The 15,440-nt window shown below is 60.6% G+C and overlaps 2 long non-coding RNA genes across 5 annotated transcripts; both read left to right on the forward strand.

Moving 5' to 3' along the window:
• The first annotated feature begins 3 nt into the window (after positions 1-3).
• Positions 4-7,405, forward strand: LOC116445427. Of its 3 annotated transcripts, none has more exons than XR_004240769.1 (7): positions 4-235; positions 353-456; positions 1,188-1,361; positions 1,447-2,295; positions 3,934-4,271; positions 6,023-6,128; positions 6,827-7,405. It is a non-coding gene; the product is annotated as an uncharacterized LOC116445427 (long non-coding RNA). The 3 variants fall into 3 exon arrangements; XR_004240770.1 differs by having other exon boundaries at positions 1,447-2,102; XR_004240771.1 differs by having other exon boundaries at positions 1,447-2,088.
• A 3,495-nt stretch (positions 7,406-10,900) lies between these two features.
• Positions 10,901-14,864, forward strand: LOC116445432. Of its 2 annotated transcripts, none has more exons than XR_004240777.1 (4): positions 10,901-11,171; positions 12,068-12,246; positions 12,392-12,543; positions 13,965-14,864. It is a non-coding gene; the product is annotated as an uncharacterized LOC116445432 (long non-coding RNA). The 2 variants fall into 2 exon arrangements; XR_004240778.1 differs by lacking the exon at positions 10,901-11,171 and adding an exon at positions 11,939-11,953.
• The last annotated feature ends 576 nt before the right edge of the window (positions 14,865-15,440 follow it).

The raw sequence follows: 15,440 nt of genomic DNA on the forward strand, positions 1-15,440 counted from the left end.
CGGGCTCACCAGTCAGCCGGGCTATCCAAGTCCATCCTCCCCAGCGGGGAGAGCGGGAGCACGTCCGGCCATGGAGAATTTCTGGGAGAGCCCGGGAGAAGAAAGAAGGCTCCAGCTTCACAGATCTGTGTCATAACCCATCCTGTCGGCCGCTCCTGTTTGATCCTGGTGCATTTGTCCTCTTGGATTCAACCTGAGCAGCGCTAATTAATTGCTGGGAATGAAGCAGCCTTTGGTACTTCTTTTCCACAAAACCTCTCCATCCTGCCCTTCAATCCTGTTGCAAACACGGGGAAAACACAAAACTGTTTTTTCCCCTCTCCCCTTCACTTTGCCTCCTCTTTTCTTGCAGGCTTTGGGCTATCCAGGCTTGCATGTGGATTAGGCAGAGCACCCTGTAAGCTCAGCTCCAGGTGGGATTGCAGCGGTGTTGGAAGCACCAGGGATTCTCCCAAGGTTTGGTGTGAGGAGCTGCATCTTGGGAGGGGCTGGGATTTTGTGCACTTCTGGGGGTTTTTTTCCTGTTTGCCTTTTGGGCCGCCTTAGAGAAAAAGCTGGAAACTGAAGAAATGGAAGGGGGTTCCCAAATTCCTTTCCAGCCCTTCAGAGGAGGCACAAAGCCACGTGCAGCTGAGGAGAGGGATGTGAGGAGAACGGCAATAATTGAGCCTCAGGACTCTGCACTTCATTCTTTTCACGTGTTTGGAGGTGCAGGAAATGCCAAACCCCACAGGAATTCTGTGTCTGTAACATCGGGTGCAACCTCTTGAAACCCAAGTGCTCAGAGTGGGGTTTTCCCAAGGGTAAATCCCAATGTGACATGGCAAGGCTTCAGTGAGGATTTCCAGGCTTGACTGCACAGCTTTTGGGAAAGCTCAGTAGCCAAACAAGATCAGATTTCTATCGGATTTGGATCAACCGTGGCGTTTAAATCTGGGACAGCTCAGCTCCCTGGGTGGGAAGGTGCTTGGAGTAGCCAAGCTGAGCCTTTTTTGAGAATTCCAAGCATTGTGTCCTTATGCTCCTTAATACAGCGTTTAAATAATTGATCCTGAAAGGAGCCAGTATCAGAGGGATTTGTTAGAGGGGCAGGGATGTTTTTTCACCTGGCAGTGTGTCGGGATAGTCAAGACTCCTTATGTCAAAATTAATTGGTCTTCCTTCTTTTCCTTTTTTTTCCTTTCTAGATTGTGGCTGAGTGGGGAGAATATTTGGGATAAAGAAACGAAATGCCCGAGGGAAGCTTCGTGTTCCCGTGGGGATGCTTTAGGCGCGTGCAGCTTCTGAGCTGCACCGAAAGTTGAGGCTCCCCCAGAAGCCTTCCGAAGCTGGAAGGGCCGGGGAAGAGAATTCCAGGAGAGGTGTGGGAAGCGCTTTCTGCCAGGTCTGGACAGCACCGAGGTGGGAATGACTTCCAAGTGTTCCTTGTCCCTGTCCTGTTCCCAGCCCAGGACAAAGTTGGTGTTCCCTGAGCGGCTGCGGTTCCCTGGATGTGGCAGGAGGAGGTCTCTGCCGGGGAGTGGGAGAAATGTCCCTGCCCGGTGCCGTGTCCTTGGCGGGCAGAGAGCGCCGATCGTGGCAAGGGGGGTTTGTGAGTATGGAATCAGTCCTGCCTACGGCGCTGACGGGAGAGGGAAGCTCTGGGGCAGAGTACAGAGAAACTCGGAATTTCAGGTGTGGCTTAATAGAAAGCTCAGGGTGCAAAAAGGGGGGTTTTGTGTGCCCAAATTGCCTCGAGACGGCTTTGCTGTCTGTTCTCTGCAATTGTGCCTTCTGAACACGAGAGCATTTCACTCGTGGTGCTGTGCCCAGCAGTTCTCACAGTGCTGGGAAACAGAGGATGCTGAAACTGGAAGGAATTTGGCCGCGTAAAAACGAGCTGTTCGTTCTTCTCCGGTGCGAGGGCTTTGATGTTGGTTGGCAGTAAAGTTTCCTGGTTGTCTTCTCCTCCTCTTGCTCCCTCTCAAAGTCAGTGTAGGATTTCCAAAGAACCTGCAACAGAGAAACCTCTCATGGTGTTTGTTCCGGGCCCACGGAGACCCCGGGAGGGGAAGAGAAGGGGTGAAGGTGGAATTTCCCTGAGAGAAGGTTCGGAGATCGGGGTGCGTTCACTGGCGCCACGGGCTGGGATTGGGGCTGAGCGGCGCCGAACCCGGTGCGCATCATCCCCTCGGCTTTCCCCTCCTGTTTCAGCAGGGGCTTCATGGCCCTGCCCGGAGACAGATGTTAATTAGTGAGTGCCGGGCCCAGCCGTGACAGCAGCAGCTTCTGTTCGAGCCGCTGCTTTACTGGCAGGTTCGTCAGCCACCCTCTCTAATTAAAGTCCTGGCGTTTGTTCCTGATTTTCTTTCACTCTTCCATCCAACTTTCCAGCTCTTTTCTTCTCTCTGTCCAGTGTGTCTTTTGTGTTGCTTTCTTGTCCTGTGTGCTCCCCATGCCATTCCCTTTCACTGCTTCACTCTCTCTTGTTTTTCTTTTAAGAAATAAATAATCTTTATTTAATGAACACCGCAGAGAGGAGAGGGGGGAGAAATGTTCCCCGACAGCTGTGAAGTTGAAGCAGGCAGCAGAGTTCTGTGATAGGGATGTCCTGGTGTTCTTTTAAGAAATCCATACTGACCTTTATTTAATAAATTCTGCTCAATCCCTCTCCCTGTTCTGTCTCTCTCTGTCTCCCTCGCCGCCCGCATCTTTCTCTTTCCTTCTTTCTTGCTCTCCTTTTTCCTTTGTGCTGCAGTGTGACTGTATTTCTTTGTCCCTCTCGCTGTCCTTTTGCCTGTCCCTGTCTGCATCGGCTGCTCGGTCCCTCTCCCTCACGATACCCTTCTCTTGGGAGCCCCCTGTCCTGCTGCCCATCCCTCTCTTTGCCCATCCCTCTGCTGCGCCTTGCCCGTCTTCCCCGCACGCCCCCGTGCCGCGCTCATTTCCTCCCTCCGTCCTTGTTTCCCTCTCTGTCTCTGTATTATCCCTCTGTCTTTGCTGTGTGTTTACCGCTCCGTCTTTCTCTCTGTCCTTCTCCATGCCTCACTGCTGTTCCTTTTTCTTCTCGGTGGATCCGTCGTGCTCCCTGTGCCGTTGTTTCTCACGGGATCCTTCTGTCCCGTCCCCTGGCCCTGTTCTTTTTTAATCCCTCTCTGTCGTGCTGCCCATCGCAGGTGGTGGTTTTTTTTCAGTTTCATCCTGCAGCCTGCTCTTCCTTTTCCTCCTGTGTCCCCTCTGCTCCCGCTCCCTCTTTCTGCCTCTCCTGGTCTCTCCCCCGTGCTCCCACCGCAGCGCTCGATGTGTCCGTGAGCGCAGGTTGGGATCCCGGAGCCGCGGCCTCGCGGGGGCAGCAGCGGCGGGGTAGGGAAGGGATGGGACAGCTCCTGCCCCTGCCCCGAGCGCAGGAGCGGAGCGGAGCCTGAGCGGGAGCCGCGGCAGCGTCGTGGGGCGCGCTGCCCCCGTGCCAGCCCGGGACAGCGGAGCTGGGGAGGAGCTCCGAGCCTTCTGGGGGCTGCCCCCCTTGGCTGTGCCTGCCGAGCCCCTTTCTGGGGGATGTTTGCATGGAAATGGCTTTTTTAATGTGCCGTGCTGCTGTCCAGGGCAGTTTGTCTCGTTTTGTGCATTCTTTGGGGTGAGGAAAAACGGCTGGGGGAGGGGGTGGAGACTCGGGGGCTCTGATGTCATTTGCGGCCCCCCAATGTCGCAGGGAGAGCCACGATGCGGTGGAGGAGCAGGTGAGTGGGGAATGAGGGGGGGCCAGTGCTGGGTGACCTCCCCCAGAGGGGCCCAAAACTGCCAGAAAATCCACTGGGAGGGATGTGTGTATGATAGTGTAAAATACTAAAAGCTGTTAAGTTCTTCATTTTTACAGCTATAGACAAACGCTGCTAATTTAGATGTAAATTTATTTTGAAATGAGCCAGCCCTCTCTCTCTACTCTGTTGCATACAGGAATAGAAGAAGCTGGGAATAGAGATCAGCGAGTTTTGAGAATAACGAGCCGGCGTTTTTCTCCAGGAAGGAAAGAAGCAAGTGCCTGGCCCCAGGAGCCGAGACGCTCGGGCTGCAGGAGCTGCAGAGCGCCCAGAGCCGGCTTTTCCCTCTGCTCTGTCCCTGCCCCCGGGCTGAGCTGGGCGGCGCTGCTGCCGCCCGGTGCCGGCTGAGGCGAGAGGGCGGCGGCCTCGGTGGCTGCCGAGCGTGGCAAGGGCAAGGAGCGGGAGCGAGCGGGGCTGGGTCTGTCAGCGGAGGGGAGGGGCGAAGGGCGGTTCGGAGCGCCGAGGGACACGGCCGTGCGTGAGCGGGGCCAGAGCGGTGAAGAGGAGTGGGCGCCGTGCGGGGCGGCGACCGCGAGGAATGACAGGGCGGGGGGCGGCCCGGCGGGGCCGGTTTTGCCGGGCAGCAGAGGCGCGGTCCCTGCACGACACGGGGCGGGGAGCACTGGGCGAGCACGGTCAGAATAGAGATGCCCATGTGCCACTCTCGAGAGGGCTGCTCGGAAAGGGAGGCGCAGTTGGGCGCTTTCGGGATGGCATAAGTGACGCTTTTTTAGCACCTGCCAGGACCTTGCAGAGGGCGGGTGACACTTCCGCCACACTCAAGATGGCGGACGCACTAGGCCCCTTTGAGAGGTGTCCCTGCCGATACCTGCCGCCGGTCGCGGAGCAGTCGCCCGCCTCCGGCGCCGCTGACCCCACCAGCCGTGTCCTCGCACCGGGAAGCGGTGCGGGAAATCGTGGGGAAAGCGCGGGGCCAGCGTCGGAGTCGGGGCCGGATTCAGGCAGCCGAATAGACAGACGCCGGTGTGAGGCGGGGGGGCCTTACGTGTACCATACTAAAAATGGCGGCCCAACCGGAAGTGGCTTATGCCAGCACCCAAGATGGGGACGGCGGGCGGAAGTCACATGTTTGCCACACCAAAGATGGCGCTCCTTACGCTGCTTTTTTGACCTTCTCAAGATGGCGGCTTAAAGGCCTTCTGGTCCGTCTATTCGGCTGCCTGAACGCGACGCCGACGCAGACCCAGCGCTTTCAGCACAATTTTCTGAGGCGTTTCCCGCTTTGCGGACACCGATGGTGGGGTCAGCGGCGCCTGGGGCAGGCGGGACCATTCAGGCAGCCGAATAGACGGAGCGGGGTCCTTCCGGCCGCCATCTTGAGAAGGTCGAATAGCCACTGACCCGATCGCCACATTGGTGCGGTCCCGGTGACTTCCGCCCTTCCTCGCCGGGAGCGGCAATGGCGGGGAGCCCGGGGAGCAGCGCGGCCGGGCCGGGGGCACCGGCGCGGGTGCTCCGGGCTCGGAGGTGAGCGGGGAACGGGGACAGCCCCGAGCGAACGGTGGGGGCCGCGGGGGATCGGTATTCCGGCCCAGGGATGGCTGCCCCGGCCCAGGGATGGGTGTCCAGGCACAGGGATGGGTCTTTGGCACAGGGATGGGTGTCCCGGCACAGGGATCGCTGTCCCGGCACAGCGGGAGCTGCGGGCACGGGGCACCGGAGCTGCCTCGGCCGTGCGGGGCCCAAGGCGTCGCTCCGGGGCGGATTCTGTAGGGGACAAAATGAACATTTTGGGGTAAAATCTGGGTTAATCTGCAGTGGGGTTTGTGCCCGCTGTGTTCACGGCCCCGCCGGCTCAGGGCGGGTTCAAGGCGCAGCTGCCCCGAGCCAGCGGGACCGGCCGGGGCTGCTCGCTCCCGGTGCTGCCGCCTTGTGGGGAGAGCCCGGCACTGCAGCCCGCACAGGCGCTGGACCACGGGATCGGCGTGGAACAGCAGCGCAGGGGGAGTGCTGAGGCAGCGCAGGGAATGCTGCGGTCCCAGGGAATGCTGCGGTCCCAGGGAAGGCTGAGGCGTCCCCTGCCCGGGGCACTCGGCAGCAAATCCCTGATGTTGAGCAGAAAAAGGAAAGTTCTGGGTTAGTGGGAGGAGGTTTCTGGAATGGAGTTGGGACAGGTGCTGATCCACGCATGGAATCACGGGGTGGTTTGGCTTGGAAGGGACCACCAAGATCATTTACACTCTGTTTGTTGTCTGGTTCCACAGCAAAGAACATCCAGAACTGCCTCCTCACCCTCATGGACAGCAGGAATGCCTTCCATAGCTCTTGTTTCGGAATGGGAATGGCTGTTGGGAGCTCTGGCAGGACCAGGTAAGAACAGAAATGGGATCATTCTGGCTCCTGCTGGAGGTGGTTTTCTCTTTCAGGATGTTCTGATTGATCCTTTCACAGCAGTGTTCCTGGGCACATTTCAAAACAGTTGAAAACTGGTGGGGAAAAAATGTGAACCTGATCCATTTCTAGTAATTCCAAGCTTCTCCCACAGCACCGTTCCAGGGGAAAGCTGATGAAAGGATAAAGATGCAGAGGAACAAGTGCTGTAAACCCCCCAGGCTCTCTGACAGAGCAAACCTTCCAGTAATGCCAGTACATCGCTCTGAGAGACTCTGGGATCACAAGGTTTTCCAGGAAAGCAAAACAAGGACAGAGATGTGGGAATAGGCTTCCAGTTAAGAATGGTTTGGTGGGTGTAGGAATGATTCTTGTATGTTTGATGCTTCCCTTTTTATTCCTGAATAATTTTAAAATGATTCCTTGAATAAATCATCTAAATTTGGGAATTTAAATTTGAGAGGGAACAGTGCAACATCAATACAGGCAGAGATCATGGAATGATGGAATGGTTTGGGTTGAAAGCCCCATCTCTGAGCCTGTTCTGGGCAGGCTCCTGCCCATCGGCCACTCCTTGCAGGTGGACATGGAAGTGCTGGAGGCGTTCAGGGAACGCTGATTGTTTTTCCCTGCCTCTGGCAGTCAGGCCAGTAAAAAGACTAATTGACCTCTTCCAGTGGGGAGACATTTAAACAAGAGGTGCCAAAAAGAATTGGAGCTTCTGCACGCTGAAATCTGCAAGTCTCCAAGTTAAAATCCCCCCTGGATGGTCACCGGTGCGACTCCCACAGACTGGTCACCTTGGCCAGGAGTGTCCAATCCTGCTGTCAGTGCACTGGGCCGGGGTCTCATTTTCATTTCGTGTAAAGACCCTCTGGGTGCCCCCCAGTCACTGGAAGGACCGGACTGGGCTCCCAGGGAACTAATTCCAGGTGTTCTCTTCATGGGAATAGCACAGGAGCCTTCCCCTTGCCCAGAGGAGCGGCCAGTGCCTCCCTCAGTCAACAAATCCCCAGGACAGAACACAGAGAAAGGACCAGGAATATGGAAATGCCCCACAGTGGGAGTTTGTGTTGCTCTGGATTAAATTTTGGATTTATAATGTTAAAGGGGGGAGTGTGGAGGGGATTTTCTCTGTCTCCTGTTCATTATTGTTACCACTGCTCTTGTTGCTCTCACTGTCACTATGTGTTGTCATTACTCTCAAATGATTGCATTTGTCTTGGTTTCCATTATTAAACTGTTCTGAGCTGGAATTTTGTCTCTGGTCTCTTCCCCATCCCACGGGGGGTGAGGGAGCGGCTGCTGGTGCCCAGCTGGGGTCCAGCCGTGGCCCCGGGCACTTCTGGGGGCTCCGAACCCGAGGGACCGGAGCGGTTTTGGGCTCACAAAAAGAGACCCAGTGCTGCGTTTCGGGGGCTCAAAAGCAGGCACAGAGCTTAAAAGCAGAGACTAAATCCTGCACTGTGGAGTCCTGAGAGCAGGCTGGTATGGCCAGAGCTGGGACTCAGAAACAGTGACTAAATCCTGTTCTCAGGGCTTGAGGAAGAGAGCGAGTCCTGTGTGTTCGGGCTCACAAAGAGAAACGGAAGTGCTGCGTTTTGCTGGCCCTGAATTAAAGCCCAAGTGCCGTGTTTTGATGCTCAAAGTGGGCTCTTCGGGCCAGGGCGAGTCTGTGTCTCTGGGCTCCGAGTCCTGCCTCAGGCACAGCCCGAAGCCGGGCTCGCCGGCCCCACGCAGAGCTCGGGAGCAGCGACTCAGCGCCGCGTCCGGGGCTGGCGGCAGAGCCCGGGGCCGCGTCGTGGGGCCCAAGGCGGGCTCCGGGAGGGGCTCAGGGCTGGGAGCGGAGCCCGGCCCGGCGCGTCGGGCCCGGCTCGGGATCCCGGGGCTGCCCGGGCGCCGGCACAGCCCCGGCTCCCCGCGGAGAGCCGGCCGGAGCAGGAGCGGCAGCGCCGGGCTCGGCCCCAGCGCCCGTCCCGGAGCGGCTCCTCCCGGTGCCGATCCCAGCCCCGATCCCGCCGGGGGAGAGGCGGCACCGCCCGGGACCCGCAGCGGCCGCCGGCAGGAGCCGGAGCGACTTCTCCCCGTCCCGGTCCCGGGAGCGGCCCCGGTGCGGCCCCGGTGCGCGGGGCGGGTCCGGCCCGGGAGAGAGGGGCGGGGCCCCGAGCGATGGAGCCGCCCCCGTGCCGGGCAGGGCGGGCCCCGGGGCCGGGCGGGGCCGGGGCTCTGGGGCGGTCCCGGGCGGGGCCGAGCGGGGCCGGGGGCGGCTTCAGGGGCGGGGCCGGGCCCGGCTCAGGTGCGCGGGGCGGGGTCCGCACAGGTGCGCGGGGTCCCAGGGCGGCTGCGCAGGGCGGGGCCGAGGTGATTTAAGCCCCCGAAATCGCCCCCGCCGCCATTTGCTCCCTCAGAGCTCGGGGAGGCTGCGGCCGGGTCGGGCTCCCCCGGCGTGGCCCGGGAGAGGCCCCCGCTCCCCCTCTTTCCTCCCCCTCTTTCTCCTGCCCTTCTCCTCCTCCTTCTTCCCCCGCTTATCACCTCTTTCCTACCCCCCCAGTCTCTTTCTCTCTCCCCACACCCTCTCTCTCTCCCAGCCCCCCTCCTGCCCTCTCCCCAGCCTTCCCCACTCTCTCTCCCTGCTCCCCTGCGCATCCCCGACCCCCCCACCCCTCCTTTCTCCCCGACCCCTCCTTTCTCCCCTCTCCGTACCCCGCTCCCCAACCCGACTCCCCTCTCTTCCCCCTCTACCTCTGCTCTGTCCATCATCCTTTCCCCCCTCGTTCTCGTTCTCCCCAACCCACCCCGACTCCTCTCCCTATCCCCCCTCATCCCTCCCTGACTGTCCCCTTTCCCTCTTTCCCCCGCAGCCGCGGGGCTCGGGGCGCCGGAGAATAAAGCCCAGAGGGCCGGAGCCCGGCGCCCCTGCCCTCGCTGGAGCCCCACACGGGCCGGGCCCGCTCGGCGGGTCCCCCGTGCAGTACAAAAACAGCGCCGGGGCTCCGGCTTTCCACACATCACACTGGGGATCCCCTCCTCAGGAGGGGGTCCCGGGGAGGGGGGTGGGTTCGGGAAGGGGGGTGTGTTGGGGTAGGGTGGGCCCCCTCCTCAGGAGGGGGTTCCGGGGGGGTGGGGGGTCCGGGGGGGGTGGGTGGGGTGGGCCCCCTCCGGAGGAGGGGGTCCCGGGAGGGGGTCAGGGTGGGCCCCCTCCGGAGGAGGGGGTCCGGGGGAGGGGGTGGGGCGGAGGGGGGACTTTCCCCCCCCTCCAGTCCCCGCCCCCTCTCCCGGACCCCCTCCTCCGGGCGGGGCTCGCCCCGGCCCCCTCCCCGGGACCCCCTCCTCCGGACCGGGGCCCCGGGGGTAGGGAGGGGGGGCGGGTGGGGTGGGGGGGCCTGGCGGGAGGGGCTGTTGGTTTGGCCTGTGGTCTCTATGTCTGTTCGTGCCGCAGAGTGACGTGACCCCCTCTGCTTCCCCCCCACCCCACCCGCCCCCCTCCCTCCCCCCGGGGCCCCGGTCCGGAGGAGGGGGTCCCGGGGAGGGGGCCGGGGTGAGCCCCGTCCGGAGGGGGGGGTCCGGGAGAGGGGGCGGGGACTGGAGGGGGGGAAAGACCCCCCTCCGCCCCACCCCCTCCCCCGGACCCCCTCCTCCGGAGGGGGCCCACCCTGACCCCCTCCCGGGACCCCCTCCTCCGGTGGGGGCCCACCCCACCCACCCCCCCGGACCCCCTCCGGAGGAGGGGGCCCACCCCAACCCACCACCCTCTCCGGGACCTCCTCCTGAGGAGGGGGCCCACCCCAACCCACCACCCTCCCCGGGACCTCCTCCTCAGGAGGGGGCCCACCCTACCCCAACCCACCTCCCTCCCCGAAACCCACCACTCCCCCCGGGACCCCCTCCTGAGGAGGGGGCCCACCCTACCCCAACATACCCCCCTCCCCGAAACCCACCCACCCCCCTCGGGAACCCCTCCTGAGGAGGGGATCCCCAGTGTGATGTGTGGAAAGCCGGAGCCCCGGCGCTGTTTTTGTACTGCACGGGGGACCCGCCGAGCGGGCCCGGCCCGTGTGGGGCTCCAGCGAGGGCAGGGGCGCCGGGCTCCGGCCCTCTGGGCTTTATTCTCCGGCGCCCCGAGCCCCGCGGCTGCGGGGGAAAGACGGGACAGAGGACGGGAAGAAGGGAGCAGAGGGGGTCAAAGAAGGAGCGCAGGTGGGGGGTTCGGGGTGTGCAGGGAGAGGTGGGGTGGGGGGACAGGAAAGGACGGGGGGGAGGACGAGAACGGAGCACAGGTGGGGGGGGTCAAGGTGCAGAAGGGGAAAGAGGGAACAGGAACAGGGGGAGGTAGAGGGGGAAGGAAGGGTGGGGGACGGAGGGGGAGGATTGAGGGCAGGTGGGGGGAATTGGGAGGGAAAGGGGAGCAGGGTGAGGGGGCAGGGGGGACCCGGGATGGGGGGGGAAGGAACGGTGGAGAAGGGGAGAGAGGGTGGGGGGGTAGGGCAGGGCTGGGGTGTGTAGGGGGACAGGGAGGGGGGATGGGGGGAACCGGGCTGGGGGGGAGGGAGGGGAGGGCTAGGGGGGAGAGGGGGGGGGGTAGGGGGGGGTGTAGGGGGTGGGGGAGGGGAGGCAGAGGGGGAAGAACGGAGAGGGTTAGGAGAAGAGAAGTAAAGACAAATATAAAGGAAAAGAAATACAGAGAGATATAGAGCCCGGCCCGGCTACAGCCTCTCCCACCGAGCGCCGAGGGAGCAAATGGCGGCGGGGCCGATTCCCGAGGCTTAAATCCCCTCGGCCCCGCCCCGCGCAGCCGCGCTGGGGCCCCGCGCACCTGTGCGGACCCCGCCCTCCACACCTGTGCCGGCCCCGCCCCGCCCCGCCCGCGCCCGTAAATGCCGGCGGATCCGCGCCCGCTCCGCTTTGTGCAGTGAACGCTCATCCTGCTCATCCCGGGCTGCGGCGGGACCGTCGTTCGGGGCGCTGTGCGGAGCCCGGCACCGGGGGCTGCTCCCGGCGCTGCGCCGAGCCCGAGGCGCTGAGGTGGGAACGGGACCCGGGCCCGGGGATTCGGGGCTGGGTCCTGTCGGTGTCTGCTGGGGGTCCCGGGCCGAGCCGCTTGTCCCTCGGCGGGCGGGGTGCGGCTGCCGGGGCCGGAGAACTGAGGTGGGACGGGGGATGGCATTAGGGATCGGGATCGCCGCGGCTGGCAAGAGCCGCTCCGGGATTGGCGCTGGGGCCGAGCCCGGCGCTGCCGCTCCGGCTGCGGCCAGCGCGGGGCTGGGCTCCCGCCGGAGCTCCGGCTACGCTCCCGCTGCGGCCGCGGGGAGCCGGGGCCGTGCCGGTGCCGGGCCCGCCGGGAGGGCGGCGCTTCCCCGCAGCAGCCGCTGGATCGCGCCTGGAAGCGGGCGGGCCGCGGGGACCGCCCGTGCCGGCCCCGGCACCCCCCGAGGCCGCCGCTCCCTCAGCGCCGCCCGCCCTGTGGGGCGCCCCCTGGCGCAACCGGAGCGCCGGCGCTCCCGGCCCGGCCCCGCCCGCAGCCCCCGCGGGGACGCGGAGCTCCCCCAGCCCCGGCGCTGCCGGGGCCGCCGCACCCCCTGCGCACAGCAGCGCCCGCCTCCCCCTGCCCCGGGGCCGCTCCCCCGGGGGCCTCCCGCCCGCCGCGGCCCCGCCCAACGAGCGCGGCTGCAGCGGGACGAGCCGCTCCGGGCCGGCCGCTGGCGCCGAGGCCGCTGCTGCCGCTCCTGCTCTGACTGCGCCCGCTGCGGGACCGGGGCCTCGCCGGGGCTTGCTGCTGCTTGAGCCGCTCATCCGATACCTGCCGGGTGAGACCTAATACTATCCTTCCTCTCCCCCACTTTCTCTGGGGTTTGCACGCTCCAACGCAAAAACCTCTAGGTTTCAAAGTCCAGTGGAAACTGTTTATTCTTTATTTCCAGAGTACAAGAGATCCGGAGTGGGAAGGGATACACAATGACCACCAAGTCGAGCCCTTATGTGAATGGCTCCTCTGGGGATTGAACCCACACCTGGGCATTCTCAGTACACTGCTCCAACCAAGCCAATCTCAGCTCCTGGCAAGGTCCTGCCTGGGATAGGAATGCCAAGTGCCAGCAAGGTAATTCCTATGCAAATACAGCTCCTTCTTTTATGCTAATGCTGCTTTACACCCCAGCCCCTGATCATGCAACAACACAGGTGATCAGTTAGTTGTGTGGCAACACAAAACTCATCCCATAACCCTGATTTCCTGCCCTTTCCAGGATTTACCCAACAGCTGTCAAGGTGCTCGTTCCATGGCCCTTTCCAGGGAGAAATGAGCAAGGCAAGTCCTGAGGGTTCACTTGGTCCATGGCCAAAGTTCTTCTGGAGAGTGTCAGGGCTGCTCCTGCCTGCAGAGGGGCATTTCCCACAGGTGAGTGTTCACAGCCCAAAATCCCAGGGGCTGCTGAGGCTGGGGCAGATTCTTTTGGCCCAGAGCTGCACAGAGCTCTCAGCAACTCCCACTCACTGCCAGGAGTGGTCCTTGGTGCTCCCTCCCTGTGTCCCAGCTGGCAGGGAACGGGAGGAGGGAGAAGGCCTGGAGGCCCAGGAAGGGAAGCAGCAGCTCTTGTGCTTTGGATTTGCAGAGAGGAGCTGTGCCTGCAGTGTCCTGCCTGTGGCACACAGCGTGCCAAACACACGTCCCGGGAACGGGCACTGGGCTGCCCGGGCAGCGCTGGGATGGACATGGATAAAGGGCTGCCCGCGGCCCCTCGGCCAGGGGCTGCTCTGAACAGGCACCCGCAGATGCTTCAGCCCCGACAGACCCCACTGACACCCCAAAAATGCCCCAAGGAACAGCTGGCACTGGGGAATGTCAGCACGGGCTGTTTGCAGAGGGGCTCAGACAGCAATTCCCAGTGCTGACCTCCCACACTCCTGCCAGCTATGTCCCAGCCACCCAAAATGCCTTCCCTTCCGGCCTGAGGCCATCATCCCTCAGCAGCATTAAAGCCAAGGCAAGCTTCCCCCACAGCAATGAAATGCCAAGCAATGCCCTCAGAGATGCCTTCAAATGAAAGGCCAGAGTCAGAGAAATCTCTTTGGATTGAGTTGGGAGTTTTTGGGGAGCCAGCTGGAACTGCACAACTGATGGAAAGCTTTCCCAGGTGGCTCCCACTGCTGGTGCCCTGAAGGCAGGGATGTGCATCCCTTTCCTGAGGGAAAAGAACTTGCAGAGGCCACTCCTGAGGCTCTGGAATGAAATCAGCTCCTGCAGGGAGACAAGTCCTCCCGTGGGCACAGGGGCTGCCTCAGCAGGGGCTGGGAGCGCGTCCAGCCAGCGCCTTCTCCTGCTTTAAAACATCACCTGGAGCCCGGGCTCGGGGGGTGCAGGCAGCTGAATTCCAGGGAACTCTGTCAGGTGCCCCCAGGGACATGGGGGGGCTGGGGGATGAGGGTTACAAACAGCAAATTCTATGGAACATGAAGCTGTCCTTGCCCTGACCCTGCTGAGCTTCCCTGGAAGCTCTGCTGGTTCCTGACACAGCTGGTGTTAAATAGGCAGCTCTGCATGGGAATATCCATGCTCCAGGAGGCACTGGGAGGCTATTCCAGTGGCAATTCAGCAGGGAATTCAGGGCTTGGGGTAGAATTCATCTGAACTAGCAAAGCCAAACCCCAAATCTGGGCACCACACAGGGAACAATCTCTGTGCTGCCCTGGCAGCCAAAGCCCCTGGGCTGGGAGATGTCAGCGGGCAAATGGATGGAATGATCTAAATGCCAGCATCCCCCAAAGGGACAATGCCATCACCTCCCTTTGCTCCCCAAGTGTCCACTGTGTTCCCCACAGGTGCCCTGGGGATGTCACAGAGGTGCCTTTGCCCACAGTGCCTTTCTCCTGCCCCTCTCCAGCCCGAGGCTTCTTCTCCCTTCCCTGCCAGCTGCTGCCAAGGAAGGAGGACACAGTGAGTGCTGAGTTGACCTCCAAATAGTCCTTCCCTCACCTTGAGATGACCTGAGATTTTACCCCCAAAATGTCCCCATCTGTCTCCTTCTGAGTTCCTCATTTTTTACAAGGAAGCATTCTTTCTCTGCTCTGGAGATTACCACAAGATTTGCCCCCAGAACTTTCCCCACCTGTCCACTACCTCTTTCCTCATTTCCACCTCCATCTTTTCATTCTTTGCCCTACAGATGCTTTCAATTTTTACCCCTCCGAACTTCCCTACCTGTCCATAAGTGATTACCTCAGTTTACCCCATCAAGTGCATTCCCTCTGCTACAGATCACCTCAGATTCTACCCCCAAAATTTTCTGTACCTCTCCACCACTGAGTACTTCATTTTTACCTCCAAATACTCATTTTCTACCATGGAGATTCCCTCAAGTTTTACCCCCCAGATTTACCCACCTGTCCACAGCAATTCCCTCAGTTTACCTCAGGATGCTCCTGCTCTCTCCTAGAGATGACCTCACATTTTACCCCCTCAGTTTTCCCTACCTGCCCAGTTCTGATCACCTCCTTTTTACCTCAAAATAGGAGTTCTTTCTTCTACAGATGAACTCGGATTTTATTACCAAAATGTCTATTTTGTCCCCTGTATACTGACTAGATTTTAAAACCAAAACCACACAGGTTATGTCTGTCTTATCCCCAAAATGTTCATTCTGCCCCCTACAAATTAGGTCAGATTTTTTCTCAAAAACACTTACTGTTCCTACAGAATTACCTCCGGGTTTGCCCCCCAAATTCTACCTAATGCTGACTACTGATCACCTCATTGCTTCCTCAATATGTTCATTCTCTGCCCTACAGATATTCCCAAGTTTTACACCCTAAATTTCCTTGCCTAGCCCCAGTGACTGCCTCAGTTCATGTCAGTGGTCACACTCTCCCTAGAGATTACCTCAAGTTTAACTTAACCCCCAAATTTTCCTTACCTGCCCACAACTTATTACCTCATTTTTACCTCAAAATATTCATTCTCAACCTTTAGATTATTTCAAGTTTGACCCCCCAAAATTCCCCTACCTGTCCACTACTGATTCCCACATTCTTCCTTCAATATTTATTTACTTTCTACCATGTAGCTTCTATCAAGATTTACCCCCAAAGTTTTCCATGTCTACTACTGCTTACCTCATTTTTATCTCAAAATGTTCTTTCTACAGCTGATTTAATGTTATTTTTACACAAGTTTCCCTACCTGCCCACAACTGATTCCCTCATGTTACCTCAGTGTGTTCATGCTCTCCCCTAGAGATTAGCTCAGATTTAGCCCCCAAATTTTCCCCACATGCTCAGTACTCATCACCTCATTTTTCC

The sequence above is a fragment of the Corvus moneduloides genome, chromosome 6 (assembly GCF_009650955.1).
Source record: "Corvus moneduloides isolate bCorMon1 chromosome 6, bCorMon1.pri, whole genome shotgun sequence".
NCBI classification, from domain to species: domain Eukaryota; kingdom Metazoa; phylum Chordata; class Aves; order Passeriformes; family Corvidae; genus Corvus; species Corvus moneduloides.